Genomic DNA, 20946 nt, shown 5'->3' with positions numbered 1-20946 from the left:
AAGATGGCAAAGATATGTAAAATATGAATTACAGAAGACGTGGTCGACATAATTTCAGCACAGTTGCACCACACGGCTTGCCGTTGTGTTTCCAAGTACGAACCTGCCCAATTTGGAGGAACAGGTTGTAGCTGACAAAACTGAAAATTGGCTGTGGACTGTAGCAATCAAGGTTTCTGTGTATCTCAAGCCAAAATAAATTCCTGTCAAGAGTTTGTCAAGAGTCGAACATTGCTGCTGTTCAACGATTGGATGGTGGAGACGGGAAGTTATCGTCCTCCACTGCTTCACAGCCACAGTTACAAGTTATTTTGCCTTTTGACTTTCAAAACACATCTAACAAGATGGAAACAATTGGAACCAAGGTACTTCCAGCTGGAAGATTGTAGGTGACAACCACATTTTTTACAGGGTACTTGGGGAAAATAAAATTGGTGAGGCTGATAAAATCAAGTGGATGTCATAAATATAGCAAGATCGCTAGACTGTTTATAAATATTCACTCTCTTATTGCTTATGTTATCTTATTCCCACAAGGTCTAATCAGTATTGAATGAAGATAATGTACCTGTTCCTGCCTTTCTCTTTTGAGCATTCTACACATGGAAAATCTTTCCTTCCTCTGACATTTAAACTACGGCAACAGAGAAGAAGACTAAAATCATCAGTCAAGCCACACACTCAAATGATCTTGGTCATGTGTTTGTTTACCAGCAAATGAAGACTAATGCCATCCAAAAATGATGTCATGATCAAAAGGTTTGCCCACCCATCAAGTGTGAAATCCAAAACCATTTTAGTGAGCTTCCGATGGCAGGAAATATGTCTTGAAGCAAGTTGCACGGTGTTTGCCCCCATTTGGAAAACACTTGCAGCCACAAGCAAAAATCTGTCCTTTTCTTCTTGTTGATAGAAAAACTAAACAGAAGCACAATCATTTTAAAAGACTCTTGTCGAGTGCAGAGTGCTATCAGTGATCTGCAAACTGCCACATAAACACACAAGATTACACTAAAGCTACAGGGTAGCATAGCCACCAGAAAATAATCCACCTACATGTCAGGATGAGAAAAGAACAAAGCCGGAATGATCCAAAACTCTCCAAGTTGTTTGAGACTCAAGCGTTCAATGCAGTTACTCTGGCTGCCATGTTTCTGCCAGAATTCACTCTCACTAGTCGTCATGGTAACGCAACGCCACACTCGCCTTGGCACATCGCACAGTAGGGTGGGGTAAGACATGGTTTATCTGCATGAGGTAGAACACGACGGTTTGTAAAACCAGATGCGTTGAACGGGACACCGAGTTTTAATTTGTCTCATTTAAGTGGTTGAAAAATCATATGAAAGGTTGAGTTTTGCTTTGTAACTATAATTCTAATACCAAAACGTCACCTTGTCTACTGCACCCCTTATTTTAGAAGAAGATTGTATTGATCCACATATTAGAAGAAACAAACTCACAATTGTTTAGTATGGCGGAAAACAATGTTTACCATTGCGAATCAAAAGTGAATCCGCAACACACTTGACAAATTAACAAGAATCATCCACTCATCCAATCCATCCGTTTTGTGTTCTAATTAGGGGACCAAGTAATCAGAGGAGCTAATCACAGGGCATAGACAATCAATCCCACAAATGTACAATTTGCAGTCTTCAATTAAATTAACATGTTTTAGTATGTGCAATGGAAAACCAAAGCAAACACCACACAAAGAAGATCACAGCCAAAATTGGAGTCGCACACTTATGATGCGCTAAAAACAAGAAGGAAGTCAAATGTCCAAAATGTGGAACATTTTGGGAATGTTTTTCTAGGTCCGCTGGAGTTGATTAACTTGTGTTAATGTTTAACCAACCTGATAACGAGGCAAAAAAGCAAATTGAATCGATATACTGCTGACATCGGTGACAGTGACCTGTGGACGATCATTATTTCTATCAGTGTTTCTTATTCGACAATAAGAAAGTGACATTTTTCGTTGGATTTACTTGGATATGAATATGTCATATCCTTTGCAAATTTTCCCCGTAGTTGAAAGGCTATTTTCACTGCAATATAGAGAGATTTGTTTCTTATTCGACAATAAGAAAGTGACATTTTTCGTTGGATTTACTTGGATATGAATATGTCATATCCTTTGCAAATTTTCCCCGTAGTTGAAAGGCTATTTTCACTGCAATATAGAGAGATTTGAATGTATCATCATTGCTGTGCACTGAGCTGAATGTCGATGAAGAACAGTGCATGATGCATTAGCATATCGCTCCAGCTTGGAGTCTGCCATAAGGCCAGAATGATTTACTTATCAACCAATCTTTCTATTCTAAATTATTTGTATTTACCCTTCCTTTCTGTCCCAATTAAAATTTCTTTGTGTGTGGCAAATACAGTGCAAGGCCTTCAGAAGAAAAAATGAGTTAATCGACACTTTTTAATGAACAGAAATTCGCTGAATGGATTGTTTCATCCATCTTGCATCATCGTGCTAGATCAGGAATTAGGGGGAGATCGTCACTCGAGACAAAATTTAAAAGCACATATCGGTTTGAAGCATCAGACAGCCATTGAATCCACAATACAGGTGTGTATTGTTTTGTTTTTGCTAAAATATGTTCGACATGCGTTTTTTAGTACACCATTGCAGCGGTTTCCCGCTTCTTCAAGACATTCCAAACGGTTGTCGCATACAGGCAATTGACTTTGCACCATCCCTCAACTTTACAGTTTTTCATTTGGTTCTCACATTAAGTCACTATAAATTACAAATATGGACCAAAAATAAAACGCCGCAACAACGAAAATTTTTTTTTTTAAAAATGCAAGAAACTATACTGTTTGTACTTTCTCATCAAGTAACCTTCATAGCTTCTCTGTGAAACTATTTAACGTAAAATAGCCGTACTCGCCTCACGAACAGGTTTAACTAAATTACAGTCATTACTAGCTTTTACCGTCTCAAATCCTAAATATCTAGTTATATAACAAAGGACACTGCAGAAAAAAAAGATTTTGACCGTTTTGTCTCAGATTGGACACCATATTTAGCCCATGTTGAGATCCCAGGTTAAAATCACACAAAATTCAAACCTGATCCAAACAAAATCGAAACAATCACGATGTAATTCCTCTGTATAATCAATAAATTTGGGATCCAGATCCCCTGTCTTATTCACTGCACCTGGGAAAATAAGCGAGCGGAGAGTGGAATCACAAGGAGATTAATCATCTTCCACGCTTCACCTCCTATTATCTCGTAGCTTCAGCGCACCTTCGTCTCACCCCATCTTTTACACTCCGGCACAGTTAAAGCCAAGTGAATAATTTAGAGGCATACAAAGCTGCGCGAGCATGGATCCAGTTGCTGGAGAGCTAGACTCACAACCTCTGATGTTCAGATGGAGTGAAACGGCAACTCGTGGAGGTGAAGTGTCAGTCCCTCACGGGTAGCCAACCACAGAGCTTGAAAAGCAGGAGTAAATGTGATAACCCACAACAGTATGCTTCATGCTTCTCGAGACCTTGTAAAGATAATGTCACGGCCATACACAAACCCCGATCCTTCAGGGACACATTTTTCTCTTTCCCGTGTTCCCACATAGACAGGTTTTTTTTTTTGGTGCTACATCCCTTATCATTGAGCGTGAATTTGGTAATTGATTTGACAGGCGGAGAGGCATTAAAAATCAAGGGACAATGTGGCTATAGTGTGGCTTCTTTTGTTTATGGTAAATTGGTGGCTTACGAGCTCAGCTTTAAATATAGTTCAACAGCAGTAACTTGACGAATGGCACAGACAATTAAGTTAGAATATTAGGAATATTTATACTTTGTTATCGTATGTTGTCCGCAAAGGTGCAGCACAATAAAGTAATGGGGCACCAATGAATGTAAACGATTAAACTGCATGCTCAATTACTCAAGATTCTAAATAACATCACTTTACAGGAAAGCTCCAATGAAATACTCTGGAAATAAATATGAAAATAAATGTCTAGTAAATTTGAAGGTCTAAAATATGATGTGGCTTCAAAATCATGAAAACCTTGTCTCGAAAGTACTGAATGCAGGAAACCACGCCTTGATAAAAATAAATGCGAGTTTGTACAGCAACTTTCTTATGGGTGCATATTTCTACATGGTCGGGCCACAAAAATGTATCTGCTTAAAGTTTCTCGTGGCTGAAATCTATCCCACTCGTTTGTCCCAGGAAAAAAGCAAACTCCAGCAGGATTTTGATAAATTTGTACTGGCAGACACTTAATGGAGAGTAATGCATGGCAAAAAGATGCCATTTATTTGCAAGCTTCCAGTATCATGCCAATTATTGGCCATTTATGCATTATATTAGCATGGCATAAAAAATTATTTCTTATATTGTACTATGCAACTAGCCATTTTAATTTTTGGTTCTCTGGTTATCAGAACACTTCAGTCTTCCACGGCCTCAGTTCCCCTCCACCACCTAAAACAAAGATACTCACACACAAAGACAAACAAAAAACAATGAACACTTGCGTAGTTAATCCTTCAGATCCTCACTGAGCTAAAATCCCACAAGCTCTTTCATTATAAGTTTTATTGCGTCTTATTTGATTGTGTTGCTTTCCTGCCATTTTGTGTATTCAACCCACTCCAGAAGTGTGCATGCATCACCAAGCACAACAAAATATGCCCATCCAGCTGTTAAAAAAAGTGATATTAGACTTGAAAATCCTCCGGTTTGTGTGTGAAAACATGCATACACTTCTAAGACACACACACAGTCACACACACTTATATAATTGGTACAAAGATTAGCTATACACTACACACCTCAATCCCGGGGCCTCATGCACACACCTCATATGAAAAATTAGCCACGTGCTGAAAGCTTTGAAATCAATACGCTACAGAAACCGAACCGCCGTCCTAAAACCACATTTTCTATCCCATTCGTATGCTCTGACGCAGCATGTGGCTTACACACACGCACACAGGGCTTGCATGAATGAAGCAACAACGGCAAATAGCAAGCAAAAAGAAAGAGTGAAACGCTTACAATCAAGGTGAAGAAATGCATGTGTGCCTCATGAATACATTGTAAATACTAAATTCTTACTGTTTGTGCAAAAAAAGGTGCAAGTCCACACTACTGCGTAGCAGCTGGCTCTTTGATGCAAATGACTATTAATGATCGATGAGTCTCTCAGCAAAGAAGTTAATAAATGTGTCAGCCAAGGAAATTAAGGTACACACATTTACAGAATATCGTCTGTATTTTTTTTTCTAAGTCAAAGTCAGCAAAGACCTGAATCTTGGATGTCTCTAAAAGATTATGCTGAGAATTTGTCCTGTGTGGGTATGGAGGAACAAAGCAAAAATAAATAAAAGTGAAAATATAAAGAAATTATTGTAGATATATTTTTATTTTATTTAGTTAGTTCCACATAATTTTTTGTATGGATATTTTGATTTTTAATTCTTTCTTTGTATTTTTTTTACTCTTATTTTGCATTATATACTGTACATTTTGTGGATTTTCTTTTTCTTTTTTTAGTTTGAATTTTGCAATGGTTGATTGACGTCAGTGCAGCAAGCGCCGTCACCTTCACCCTGTTGCAGACCCAAGCTAGTGTGCCTTAGCTCTTGATGCTCCACTTTTATATGCCACATCACTATGGCAGCCCTCATTTGACCTTGTATATACATATACAATACAGGTCTTACTTGTTGTTTGTAAGCGTGTCTCACTCTGACTCCAGAAGTGTTCTTCGTCATCTATCAGATAATAGAAGCTGGTTTAACATGAAGAGCCGCACAATCTCCCGACAAATCCACCGCCGGGCTCTCAGGGCCACACAAGTGATGAGCAATTAATTAGATGAAAAGATAAATCAGCATAAAATCTCTGATCAAATTACGGCTGAAGATGAGGCTGATCAATCACAATGAGAACAAGGACACACCAGACACTGGTGAACGCCAAGAAGGAAACAGAGGAACGTTTTTAAAGTCCATTTCCATTCATTACGTCTGCCTCCAATTTTGACGCTATGATTTGCAAACGTCTCCCTGTGTAAATATTTCACTGTTTCCTCTGTTACTGTCTTAAAACATCACAAAGTGTCCCGCCTTTTATAGCATCCGTACAAAATTGAGGAAAATAATTACCATAGTTTGCAGCAGGGGCATTGCCACACTAATGAGAGGAGCGGTAACAATAAAAGGACTTGTGCCCCTTATTAGCATAGCAAACACAGTAGAATCAAGATAGGCTACTTGTTATTACATCAAGATCAGCTTCTTTGATCCCTGTTAAATGGTGACATAAGCTTTTGCAAAGTCATCTACTCCTGGCATTTTAGGGCTATTGATCGGTCATTTGTGCAAGGAGAGCAATATACAAGGGTCCATGGAATATAATAGTTTCATCAACATGAGCTGTGCCTTTGGCACCGGGGCCTTTGCTGGAGGTTTTACTTGATGCGCTTTTTGATACCACCATTTTCACGTTGCAATCACAAAACCAATCAAGACCATAAGAAGATGCAGAATAACAGCACGCGACGGTCATACACGCACGCATCTGGAGCCGTTCAGAATCAAAATTGATGTATAATAATGACAAAAGCTTTTTTATTACATTAACATTCTTAATTAATATCTTATTTAATGCATTATGAGTGCAGATGACCCCAGACGGGTTTTGTTGGTTGAATTTGGCTTTACTCTGATCATCTAATCAGGTGACAGAAAAATGTCAACATCATCAAGGTACTCGCCCTGTGCGGATGAAGTTGAAATCTGATTGGTTGAATAAGCCTTAAATAAGTCCTGTTGTTAATATAGTTCAAGTTAGAGAAGGCAACAAAACTGATTCTGAAAGCCAGGTTGACATGATAACACAAAGAGGCTGAAATCTGATTGGGCTAAACAATTGCAAAAAATATACATTTACATACATACATTTCCAGTTTCAGATTCAGAATTAGAACATATCCTCAGCAATGCCCAGCAGATCATCGGACAGCGTATTACAAAGCTTCACTGAAAATCTAAATTAAGTAAGGAGAAATTTCTCCTTGGACTCACATCAATAGCAAACCACACTTGAACGTTAGAAAATGTGCTCAAGTACCATTTGGACTGCGTTTGTTGTGTTTGAATAGCCGCTAATTAGAGACAGTCACTGCGAGTGTGTGCCGGTTTAGCTGGTTAGAAAGATAAAAAGAAACATCTGCTCGCACCTGAGAAGGCTGGGATGTTTACAGTGTTTCTATTCTGAAACACTGGCAGGATCATTTTTGCTGCTGTTTGGCACAGCGTGCTTGTGGAGAGCCCAGATGTGGGCTGATGTAAACTAGAGGCACTTACTACACTATCTACCCGCAGAGACGTCACTGGGTATATATTTAAAAACATCTATTCGTGGCTTGGTGACTTGTCAGCACATGTTTTGATGAGCGGTCTCCAAACTACGGCTTGGGGGCAGCCAAATCACAGGCTGCCGATCAGCTCCTGTGAGAAAATCGTTTTTACAACAATGTCGGCGCAATGATAAGATAAGCACTGTTACACGGGCTACAAAATTTGTCAATAAATGCAGGTTTCACACGCTCTGCCTTTCTCAGTCCCTCTCTCACCCATGCCCCCCCCCCCCCCCACATACACACACACACACACACACACACACACACAGCAGAGTTGATGTATTACCTATTACGTCGCTCCGATCATACTGTCATACAGCCCAAAGCAGTGGATGCTTTATGATGTTTGGGAAAATATTCCCCCTTAAAAATAACTTTATTATCAAAAGCGCCTTGTGGAGACAGCGTTGACTAAGATGCCAAGCCACAAGACAAGATGAGGGCCCCTACAAGTGGTACATCGTCTGTCACATTTCATGGGCTCTGACATTATAAAGGAAACAGCATTTGCGCCAATGGAGCAGAAATATAGTTATACGGGGACACAAAGCTCTTATAAATGTACTTCTCGATTACACATCTGCGACCACCGCCGCCTCCGTGTCTTATTGTCGTCCATCCATTATTGTCACTTCTCTGTAGCCACCTCGGTTGAGGGATTACAAGGCCTCCAACTATAATGCCTGGGTGAACACTGGGAACAGTGAGGAACAGTCGTTCATTTTCCCTTTTACACGTACATCCATCCAATATCGATTGGAGAAACTAGTGTCAGAACACCCCCCCTCCCCTCACACACAGGCTGAATGGAAAGGCCGACGGCATGCGGCCAGGATACTTGCTTTTCCTTTGGGTTCATTTGAATTTCTGATTAAAAATACTAGGTTATCACTGATATCTCAATTTGACCTTTTTTTTCTTTTTTAGCTGTATACACTCAAGTCCATAAATGTTTGGACATGGAGTCAATTCACATTGTTTTGGCCCTCAGCATCACCACAATGGATTTGTAATGAAACTTTTGAAATCTTGAATTTTCTATTTAACTTTCATGTGCTGTATATTTTAATTTATAATTTGACTAGAGTTTGTGTCTAACGTTATTGTGGATTACAATAATTTCAAATAAGAATAAATGAAACAAAAACCTCAAATTTTGGAAGATTAATTAGGTCAACTTTAATGTTATTCACTGGGGGCACTTGAAAAGTATTTTTTTGAGGTGTCCCTTGGTGTTGAATGTTTCAGAACCTTCTTTTAATACATTAGTGATGCTGCAATTCATTAAAACACACCTGGGTATTTGAAAGTCAAATCAAAATCTTTAAAGAAGGCATGAATATGATGTTATCACTTCTTCAACAATAATGACACCCCAAGGTTCCAGAGGGATGTAAAAGGTGCCCTTGTGTATACATTTGTATGCAAGCCCAAGTGAATGACCGAATATGTACACGCACTGCATTTGAAATTGCCCTCTTTCAGCTCTAAGAGCCAACGGAGGAAAATCGGATTCCCGTCTCAAGAGAAATAAATGCAACAAAGGGTCTATGGGAAAAAGTGGACGAGCAGATAAAAGTGACTGTGTAATGAGAGAGAGAGAGAGAGAGAGAGAGAGAGAGAGAGAGAGAGAGAGAGAGAGAGAGAGAGAGAGAGAGAGAGAGAGAGAGAGAGAGAGAGAGAGAGAGAGAGAGAGAGAGAGAGAGAGAGAAAGCAAAGTGCAAGCCATTTCAATAGACAGACAGCTTGCAATGAGGCCCGAATAAAAGCAATGACCTCGCAATGGCATCGGAGCAGCCACTGAGACAGACGTTTACTGCATAAAGCCGTTAGCTTCTTCGGGGTGATATAATGAGAACAACACGCTCTTAACAACAGACAGAAACATTGGGGCTGACCTGCCCTGAAAACAATATTAGTATCAAATTCGCTTACAGTGGCTGCCCTGAAAACAATGTTAATATCAAATTCAAATTCACTTATAGTGGCTGCCAAGTCTATAGTTGGCAAAGACAGATAACGCCATGGCAACACGGTACCAGGGTGGATCGAGGACTTTGTCAATTCACCGTGAACTCATTTCAAATTTTTCAGATACTTAAATACTATGAAAAGAGCTCATCTTTCTTGAACAGTTGCTCGTGTGCTAAATTGGCTGGCGTGTTGCTCTAAAACACCCGAGTGTCGCTCTGCGGATGATAATAGAGCCTTCCTGCTTTTTGCAGTTCCAATCCAAAGCATTGTCATTTTCTTGACCAGCGGCCAGAGTTATTATGCACGAGCCTCCATCATCAACAAACCTCGATCACTCTCTCTACACTACCTCCCATCTGCTTATGCAACCCATTTAGATTAATGGTCATTGCATCTTCCATACACTCCTTTTCTATAGGGTGAGCCTTTACTGAGCTGGGCTGTTCACCAGTAAATCACAATATAAAAACATATTTTTCTTATATTTAAGGGAGGCAGCCGGCGTACTTGGGACAACCCACCCAAGCGCATGCAAACTACACAAGGACATCCAAAACTAGAACTTCTCAACTGTGAGCCAGATGCGCTTACCCACAACAACCTGCTGCCACCATCATATTCTTCACGAGAGAAGTTTATGACACAAATAAAAACTTTGATATCTCTTCCGAGTACAGCATCTAAAGCCAACGCTGATACAAAAACGTAAACAGATCAAGACAAGACGAGACACCCACTCACCCTGGCTGTACTTTGTCTTGGGCCTTCCAGAGAGCACTACTGATTTAACTTTAGGGAATCATGTTCATCAGGGACTTGCATTTTGTTCAGGCATTTTGCAGCCCCCCAAAAAGCAATATTTGCTTGTAGGAATAATGATAAACAATGATTTCAAGAGTGCCTTAACACCATCTTGTCCGCATTTTTAAGACTATACAGACAAAATACACTACGAACCCCACAAAAGAAAGTCCTAATATTGTTTAAAAATTCTTGAAGCTAAAAACAAACAGCTTTCCCTTTGAAAACGTGGCCCAAAGATAGGAAATGAATGTGAATCAAGCTGAACCAATACACACAGTGGTTCCCATAGGTGCCTTGTACAGAGTCAGTAATAATAAGTCAGCCAGGCATCTCCGCTCATTTCTCCCTCAACAATGTCAAGACTGTGAGCCAACAATAACTTTTCCCTTATCCCCAACAGCTACTCTCGATATGTCCTTGTTAAAATGTAATATTCTTTGCACATTTAGCCATCTAAACCAAACACATCTTATTTATGTCATTCATTTGGTTGTGAGGGTTGCTTATAGACCTTAGTAATCAACGTCATGTTCAAGTAGAAGAACAAGAACAAAAACACTGTTGGAAAAAAAATCAATCATCAATTTTATGAAAACTGGCCATGTTTTGTTCAATATAATGAAGTCAAACAGCATTTTTTTAGAGCATGTTTTATATTAATCCTATGGGAAATTTCTATTGTTTTATTGATTTTGAACTCACACTCCCCGCAAAAGTATTATTATGGGAAAGCCAATCCCTTTACTTTAGCTGTCGACACACGTGTAAGTAAAAGTATACTGTAAGTATTGAGCTCTTGTCTCAGAGTAACCTTTTGTTTTCAGTCGTCAATGAAGAATATTTTCCTCACTGTTCTATTTACTTTAAGAGGGCAGTGTACTCCCAGGTCACAATCAGGATCCCGAAAGGAACATTTCATTTGCTCATCTCATGCTTGCCTAAATTCAATATATTTCGACATATGACAAACTTCCACCTCCAAAATGCCAGAAATAAAATTGGAGTTAGAGGATCGACAGGTCACCAGTTAATAACAGATTAAACTAATGAATGTGTCATTTTACATTATAATGGGTTTTCACTGACTATTCTTCTTATTAAGGCTAATCTCAGCATTGCTATGTGAAGCGTTGACTAGGATGCCAAGCCACAAGACAAGATGAGGGCCCCTACGAGTGGTACGCTTACATTTCATGGGCTCTGACATTATTACTCTGTTTCAGTTTACTGTATGCTTCAACGGATGCTTGCACTGGTTTTGAAAAATGGAGTGAATGGCAAGTGATGACATCAAGCATGCTGCTCATGCAGACATGTCTAAGCCATTTCCAACTGGGTATCTACACAAGCTCGCACTTTCTCATTTTAAACTTGGAACCGTGCCTGTATACCCAGCAGAGACAGACTATTAAAATAAAAGGAAGTGTTATCCATCCTCTCCATGTGTCTCTCCACACTTGAAAATGCTTCGGGTGGAAATTGCACTTGCGGCTTTGTTACCCTCATATCATCACCTGGCATCATGTCAATAGAGATATTGTCCAATTATTTTCAGTCAATATGGTTGGAGTGTTATATAAAAGATGGATTGATGTTTAAAATAATATATATAGATACAGCGCACCATAACCTTTAAACACCTCTAGACTTTGGAAGCAGACCAACTTTATGGGAGTTAGCCAGTCAGCAGACTTTCACTCAGCGTTTAAAGGATGAATGCCAACATTTTGTTTTACATTTTCTTTGGCTGTTTTCCTGCTTTTTTTCTCTCGTGGGGTATGCAAGACTGTCTAGTGACGACTAAAAAGTCAAGGCATCAGCCACAATTAGAGTATATTTTTGCTCTCTCATTAAAATCAAAGCGTGTCTGGCGTGAGCATGTTGCATGCTCCTATTAAAGGTCTTAGCGATTGTCCCACGTATCAATGACCCATCGCACCTGATTTGCATGGTTGCATCTCGCTTATGAGGAGCTATAAGTGGCGCTTCCTCGGGTGACGAGCCTCATCACGCACAGTGAGGGCAGCCGACCGCCTGCACCTGTCATGCCTTAACTAGCAAATGGCACCTTTTATGAGATTTTACGCTCATCCCTAAATGCACGTTTTGCCTTTCAGCGGCGCCGTAAAACGTAGCAGTTCCTGCTCATTCATGCACGGATGACGAAGAGCGCAGCTGGCAATCAAGTTCACTTGAGGAGTTTGTGTATGGGTCCGATCAATGATGCCAGGAAGCTCACTTGGTTATTTGGCATGAGTATGAAGAACACAATGAGAAGCTTGTATTATTGTATTTATTTGTTTGGAATGTTCTGTTTGGAAATTGCGAACATGAGGCAAAAGCAGGGAGTAATTGCTTGCAGTTTGTTTCAAAAGGTTCAGCTGGAACCGTCATTAACAAAGTCCAGTTTTACCCATTACATGAAATCAATCTAAAAAGAGTCTCAATCACACAAGTCTGGTTATCCAAAATATATTGACATTTACGATTCCCACCAGAGATTCAATACTGGGACACTCTGCCAGAGATTTAACTTAAGTTCAGTCAGAGATGGGGACTTGAGTCACATGACTTGACTTGGGTTAAGAATTTTAGGCTTGGCTAAATCTTGTGCAAGGCTTAACTTTACTTTGACTTTGTTATTCAGGGGATTGGAATTGACAACATGTCTCAAATGGTCTTGCCAGTTGATAGCATTCTCAAGAAAGTGTCTTTAGTTGTTTTGTTTTTTTAAGAAAGGTTGTCCTTTGTGTGGGACTGGCGAACTGGCAATATTCATCATAATAAAAATCATAATAATAGACAATATAGAAACTGGATTGTGAATGTGTTAGTACATGTAACTAATTAAGATAGCTTTAATGGTACGTGCTAATACTGTGTCAATCATTAACAATGCATCATAAAATACACTACGCCATTTTCCACACTTCAGCTTGGTCTATAATTTGATAAAATAACACGTGTGGACTGACCAAAAGTATACATTTTTGGAATAATATGAAATTCACCAAAATATGACTGAAGAGGTTTTGGCCCTACGCCAGCGATTTGTAACTGTGACTTACTTACATTTGAACCTCTTATAACCAGAGTAACTTGGAAAATACTTTTTATGACTTGAACATACTGTAAATGACATACTCTCACCTCTGGTTCTTCTGGTGGTTGTTTACAACAACAAACACAGCAAGTCTTAAATCTCAAGTCAGCTACACAAAAGTCGAGTATGCCACCATAAGGACATCATCTACCATCTAACTCGCAACTGTGCATGTCTACACCAAGAATTGCAACACATACCGTGCTTCAATCCGAATGGATGAACGGGTCGTCAATGAGTAGAAAAAGCTCATCTGGTTATCTGTAGTGTCAGAGTGTAGCCTTTGAGAAGGTTAACGCCTCTCCTACCATGAGAGGTAAAGACATAATAGGATCACAGGCTGGCCTCATTGCTGACACGTGCCACAAGACTATAAATAGATCAAAATAATGTTATTAGGCGACTGTATCACATCAAAGCTTTGATTGATTGTATTTTAGCCATGTCTCCACAATGTAGATTTTCCTGGTAGTGTCTGATTGATATTATAGCAGGAGATTAAATCCGCCAAGTATGAACTCTTGAACCTCAGCTTGAATGCAGTTCAACTTGTCACTGCCCCCCACTTGACCGGCAGCATTAACGCTACACAGTGGGAGGCCTGTTCTGAATGGGGCCCATCTTCTGCCATCTTCAGTGACCAAAGATTGCCCAAAATATTTGAGGAATATTTGGGATGTTGCATACAATATTATTTTCATATCAAACAATCATGGATTTAGCATGTAAATAATTTTTTTGTTACTCAGTATAGACCTACACATAACCACCAACATTTTTCCAGGTACTCACTTTTGTTTTGGAAAAAAAATAGAGTCATGGCTTGTCCATGAAACTGTCACTTTCATCGTACAATAACCTTAACGCCTCCCCCAAATCCGGAGATCTTCGAAAACAAAGATGTTATACATCTTTGAAATTGATAACCACACTTGGCTTATTAGCCAAATACTTGAAGACCCCATATGTCTCCAGTAATTGCCCATGCAAATACTAATGATTTTTGCATCATGGTGCCAATAGAATTACCTTTGCCTTCTAATAGAGTGATTTCCTTCTCTACCCCTCGTTATTTACAGTATACGAGGCTGGAATTTCCAGTTCCAAGGTCTGACCCTGCTTAGCTTTCAATATAAGATCAAATTAACCATTCGCATCTCCTTTAATACATTTAACAATTTTACCTGCACCATAACAAGAGGCCAAAGGCAGCAAATAGACCATTTAATCTATCCCAGTTTCAGGGAGACCATCACCACTCAGCTAATCTAGCTATCCATTTTACTCAAGGTAATGTTGATTGTCAGTGGCATGGAATCCTTACAGGAGGCTGTGGTTGATTTTTCCGGCAAAGCTTCTGCAGCCTGGCCGCGCTCGCGTCCATCATATGTGCACTGACAGATGTCAAGTAGCATCCCGCTTCCATACAAATGAGCAAAGCAACTTTCTATCCAGAAAGTATCTTCCAATGCTTTATCAAAAAAATACGTAAGATTGAATTTCCATCTTGTGTCTCAGGCTTGGGAGAGTCACACGTAAAATGAAGAGAAGATGAATGCTGAGTGAGCCACTTGATCCACCATGCTGCAGCACACTTTGGTCTGTGTGTGAGTGTGTCTGTGTGGACGTCAAATGCTAATAGCTTCCATAGGAATACGATAACAAGGACTGCACACAGAGAATGGCAAATGTGAACTGGAGCTCACTGGGGGAACTAGCAAGCACGAAAGGAATTTGGTGCCTTACTGTATACAGTGAATCTTCACCATTTTATGAGCTGCAAAAACTGGTCCACCAAAAATATAGTACCGTAATCTTTGGACTATAAATCGCACCGGAGTATAAATCGCACCAGCCATAAAATCCCCCAAAAAGTGAAAAAAAAAACATATATATGTATATAAGTCGCCCCCCCCCCCCAAACTATGGAAAAAAAAACGCGATTTATAGTCCGAAAATTACGGTACATAATTACCTATAGCTGGATTATATCAATTTAAGCAAATATAAAGTGGAAATAAATAAATGAAATAATGCTTACACACTGTAAGGATGGATTAATGTCATTTTAGTTCATTTCAATAGAGAATTTTGATTTGAGTTGTACCATCAGGGAAGCTCTCAAGTATAGTATAATATAAACAGTGCGCTTTAAAGTCGTACTTTGGCAAATTCAGGAGTAATTGAGCAGTAAAGACATCCACCTGTCAGTTTACAGGCGCTAATAAAATCCAGCAAACACTCGGACGAGGCTCGTGAGATTCTTTCTCAAAGCTGCTGGCATCTGAAAGCGACTGGCTTAGGACGTTAAAACCTTGACCCCAGCGTAAAGACGCGAGAAATTGTCGTACATGTAACACTGTACTGAGCTGAGGGAGAAGTAATGATGTGGAATGGATTATTTTCTTAATCAGCTCTGGCACCCTGTGACAGGACGCGCCAATTTGTTCAGAAACCCTCTGACATCTGGCTATCATTTTGACACTCATAATAATGTTTAGCTTAATTACATTGATGTTTGTAGAGCTCATTATAATACTGTATCATTCCAGATGGAGTTAGTCACAGCTGTAATGGATGTCGTTCATAGTATGTTGATGAACTGTTTGTGTTCGAAACACCAACAATGGCGTTGAGCAACTCCAGTAAAAATGCATATAACATTATAAATGTGTGCTAATTCTAAATAGATTTATTGCTGATTTAGAGCAACCACTTGTGTCTGAGTAGAAGTTGTTTGAAGGTTTATCAATATAATGTCGATGCTAATTTTCGCTTGTTTGTCATTGGTGTTCCATTTTAGATCCAAGCATTTGGATAGAAAACTGTTTGGAGAAATGATATCCTGTAGTTTGGTTGAACATTTTGGTCTTTAAATACACAATGTGTAATGAGTCAATTTTTCAGTAAAAATGTAATAGGGAGTGAGCATACTGTGCCTTTTATTTGGAAAAGAGTTGTTTTTTTTCATTTCCTCAAAAGGATGTAGAATATTCTCCCATCTCTTCCCACGTTGAGAGTGAGAACAGGTGCTAAGAAATAAATTTTAAAATTTTTGTTGTTCAGATTACCGTTTTTTTCCATGTATAATGCGCCCCCATGTATAATACGCACCCTAAAAATGGCATGTCGATGCTGGAAAAAAGCCTGTACCCATGTATAATACGCACCCAAATTTTGACTCCTACTTAAGTCCGTAAACGTAAAATTATTTCAGAAAAAAGATCATCTTTGGGAACAACCGGATGTTATTCTGCCGGTCAGTATCACTGCGCATGCGCTAGCAAACTCAATAGCGAAGAAATGTTTCGGATTTGTGTAGGGTACATTGTGACAGCAAACGAGCAGGTGATCGAGCAAGCGTCTGATACGAGAGCATTGTGTTCGTATGGAGCGTGTTTGAAGTGAACAGCAGAGAAGAAAGTGCATCTGTAATAGCGGCCTGTGTATGATATCCGGATTAAAAAAAAAAAAAAAAATTGTACCCATGTAAAATGCGCACCCCGGATTTTAGGACAATAAATTAGTTAAATTTTGCGCATTATAGATGGCAAAAAACGGTAAGTGTGTTTCAGTTTAATCAGAAGAGGCTAAACTCTCAATAAAGTTCTTGAGTTGACCAAAAGTCCTTAAATACTTTAACACCAAGTTCAAATCTAGCAGTCATGCAATAAGAATATAACACTGGTCAACAAATTATTACTGAATGCTTTGATCGGAAATTCAAGTACCTACACTTTTCCGGATTGGATTTTTTCACTGATTCAAAATCTACCCTCATTTTTATTCTCTTGCTAGCAAATCAGGTTTTCTCCATAATAATTTAATAATATAATTGTGGAATATAGTATTATATTTTGTAATATTTTATGAATAGAGTAGCAGGTTCAGTAGCATCATAGCTATAATTTACAAAGCATGGTAAAATCCGTATTGCAAGTATTTATAGGGCAAATTTACCCTTGTTGCTATTTAAAATTTTTTGTCAAAAAATTGTTAGGGTTGCAAATGTTAGCAAATATTTCCGATTCAAATTAAAACATGCAATGTTTTCAAATCGTGTTTTTTTTTTTTTCTTTTAGTAATATTGTCATAATACTAATCATGCTAAATTTGGTCATGGTAATAGAGTGATGTGAAACTTGTGCATTCATCACTGGTCACATGTTTCCAATTTTCAGTTAGTATTACTCTAATGTACAAGCCTGCAAAAAAAAAAACCTCTTAGTGCATTGGACTGTATCAAGATGAGTGCTGGAGGGGAAAATGAGTGCAAAGTGTTTCCCGGAGAGTGAAGAAAAAAGATCCTACTTTACTTTCAAGGCTTTTCTTTATGAGAAATTAACTCTGACACTACGGAAATCGAAAATCATGGCTCTTGCTAAAGTGTGTGTCGGCGTACACTGGCGCTGGTGTGCAGCCATGCGTGTGTGAGTGTGTTTACAGGGCTGAATACATTTATTTTTAGTGTCCATGACATTGAAATAACAAAGTGGGATAGCAAGTGTAACAATACTAATATCTGTATACACAAACCCAAAATGTGTGCCAAGCATGAGTGACCTTGGGGAACTTGGGTTTGGGTTACTTGAACTTGGTACCCTTGCTGCTTGTTCGCTGTGCTCTTAATTATGTTGCATCTCCTACAATTGACATAAGTGCTGCTCATGTGGCATCTTTTGTAATTACCTTTCACTAGAGCAATAGCATTGAGTGAGCACCACGACAGGATGAGCATAAGATAGCAACCAATGTTGGCAAACTAACTTTCAAAATTGCAAAAATCGCTTGAGTCGACTAGATTTTTTGTTTTTCTACTAAAATCACCAGAGTGCGTAATTCTTGGAGCTTGACCCAGGATATGAAGTTGGCCAGCGTGGGGTCTTGGAATGTTGGGCCCCACATTGTTCCACTTGCATTGAAGTGCCGCTATATTGGATGTCTATTTTTTAACAATTAGATTAGATTATGCCTCACTAATGAGACAACACACAGATGGTTGACTACTGACCAGATGCTGTTAATGACTGCTTGACCTTCTGATACTTTTTAAAAGGTGTCGTCATCATGGTGAAAAGGTTTATAGCAGTGGCGCAAACGATGAACCACGGTTATGTGGGGGGTTCACTGTTTGTGAAAAAGATTGAAATGCTCAGTGTTCAATGCTTGCTAACTGGATTTGAACTGCTGAGCACTGAGAGGGCTTTCATAGAGACCTGTGCGTGGCTGCCATCTTGGCAACGCTTGCCTCATCAGCGGCTGTGTGATGTGAAAAAGCGACGCTCACGTGCGTTCAGGCCGAAGGGAGCACTAACGCAAACAGATGAGGATTGATGTCGTCCTCTGTGTCGCCTTGGCAGACGGACCCCCCTCCCATTCAGTTCATCCTCTGTGTCGCCATCTCTCAAGACTTTGCCTGGACTGTTTCCCAGCATGTTTTGGAAAGCTCTTTCAGAAAGGCCAGAGCTCGGTCTTTGGACTCTTATTTAAGATAAGGGCTACTGGATACAAATTACTTCCTGGCTATTTAGTTTTCGACTAAAGTGTTTTTATATTCTTGGACTTTTCCTATCTTGCCCTTGTTCTTTTCTTCTTGTTGTTTGGTGTCTTAAGAGGCCACTGCCTTCTGCTACGTTCTCTGAATTAAGTCGTTTCAATTGAATTTCCTTCTTCATAGGACTGTAAAATGTTTAGGCCACCACGAGCTTCGTTGTTTATTTTGTCTATATCTTATTTTTTTATTTTTTTGTGGGAGGGTCATGCTATTTATTGGTCTTGGTGTCATTTGTTTGTACTTTTTTTTTTAAAACACGGCATTTGAACACTTATGTGCACATTATATGTTCTTAAGTATACTTAATGAGATGCCTTTCCGCTAAATATTTAATTATACAGTCACACTAATGCAAGGACATCTGCATCAACCTAACAAAATCATAGAGTGATGCCATCATTACATATAAATGAAATAGAATAATTGCTATCGAGCAGCCAGTCCCTGTATACGGTTGGTGAGTGACTGCACTTGAAGCGAATGAGTAAGGGCGAGAATAATTTTATGAGGGCTCAATAGAAACAGGAAGAATTAGAATACAATAGAAACAAGACACACTGAACACAGGGCAGAACAATAAAATTAAAACATTGGGAAGTCTTTTCTTAGCAAAGCAATTTACATGTAAGTGAGGTACACACTGACAATATCAAGGGAAAAATAAGTCGGATTTTACCACAAAACATTCAGTTGTTCATTATAGTTATTATAGCCATTAGTAATGCTCACAAGTGAGAAGGAGAAATTCAGTATACCCACGCACAAAGAAACTGTTTGACATTACCGGTAATGTGTGTGAGGCGAAGGTTTGCTTCTCCAGTTAGACAGTAAGCAAGATTAAGAAGTGTTATGCCTCTCATCAATTATTTGGTTATGACAAAGGAGACAAACTACATTTAATATAAGACTAATCTGAGCAGAGCGAATAGAACAAAAAAATGCACTTAAAGCAGCTAAATTGTTTAAAAATAAATAACAATAATAACATTTTCATGACACGCCTGATCCAACGATCAAGAATTAAGACGACCATGGGTGAAGTTAAGAGGTTGAAGGAGATGGGTGGCTTTTTATTTTATTTTATTTTATTTTATTTTATTTTATTTTATTTTATTTTATTTTATTTTATTTTATTTTATTTTATTTTATTTTATTTTATTTTATTTTATTTTATTTTATTTTATTTTATTTTATTTTATTTTATTTTATTTTATTTTATTTTATTGTAAAAGGAGTAATGTCCAAAGAAAAAGAACAGCAGAGTGGCACGCATAATGCCATCATCTCCTGGTTTTAGACAAACCCCAGTGTCCTCCTCTGTTAATCCAACTGTTCCCAGATCCATGCTGCCAGGCTGGAATGTGTGTGCAGTGCTGGATTGAACACACAAGCCAATAAATGACACCCAGAGAGAGAGCACACAAATGGCTTGTTCACCACCAATGTAAAGTCGTGAATCATTGCACGTTAGGGAGAATGTCAATGTTCAAATGACCATGACGTCACCTCACTTCATCTTTATTTAGTAGCAGCTTTCAAGTCACTGCGGTGACTAAGGCCCACCGCACACCGCACAATGCTGCTGAATTTGACCAAACTGGAAAATCACTAGAGATCAATTGACAAAACAATGAAAATAGCTTGAATGCAGATTTATAGGCTTATTCACAGTCACCGTAGTTTCAACGTGATAAAACGTGGGTGGTCTCCCTGTAGTAAATAAAGGTTTACGAAACTAAGACCACAGGAGGGAACATTTTGGCCAAACAGCTTGCTGAGCAGCATTGTCAGGAGTTTCAGGTTAATTAATTTGTGACAAGCAAACTCATGTGACAAGCAACTAACCTATGTTGCGATGATTTCAACCTTTCTGTTCGTTTCATGGAAATAACTTAAAAAATATTTTCCAACTAATTACATCTCTCATAACCTATCCGATTAAATATTACAGTTCCTTTGTGTCTCGTACACTGCGGAGTTGCCAATAGCAACCAGTTTGGTGGTTGAAACAGCTGGTGGTGTTAATAAATTGGACGACTTTGTTTTGTGTGTACGCGTGTGTGTTTACTGGGCGGTAGCAACATAGATAAGTGGAA

The 20946-nt window shown here is 38.9% G+C and overlaps 1 protein-coding gene across 1 annotated transcript in view; it reads right to left on the bottom strand.

Moving 5' to 3' along the window:
• shank3a (SH3 and multiple ankyrin repeat domains 3a) overlaps positions 1-20946 on the bottom strand; it is a 124479-nt gene that overhangs the window by 90687 nt on the left and 12846 nt on the right. The window lies entirely within an intron of this gene.

Source organism: Syngnathus typhle, linkage group LG7 (genome assembly GCF_033458585.1).
Source record: "Syngnathus typhle isolate RoL2023-S1 ecotype Sweden linkage group LG7, RoL_Styp_1.0, whole genome shotgun sequence".
Classification (NCBI taxonomy): Eukaryota; Metazoa; Chordata; class Actinopteri; order Syngnathiformes; family Syngnathidae; genus Syngnathus; species Syngnathus typhle.
This window is presented reverse-complemented; position numbering and strand designations above follow the sequence as displayed.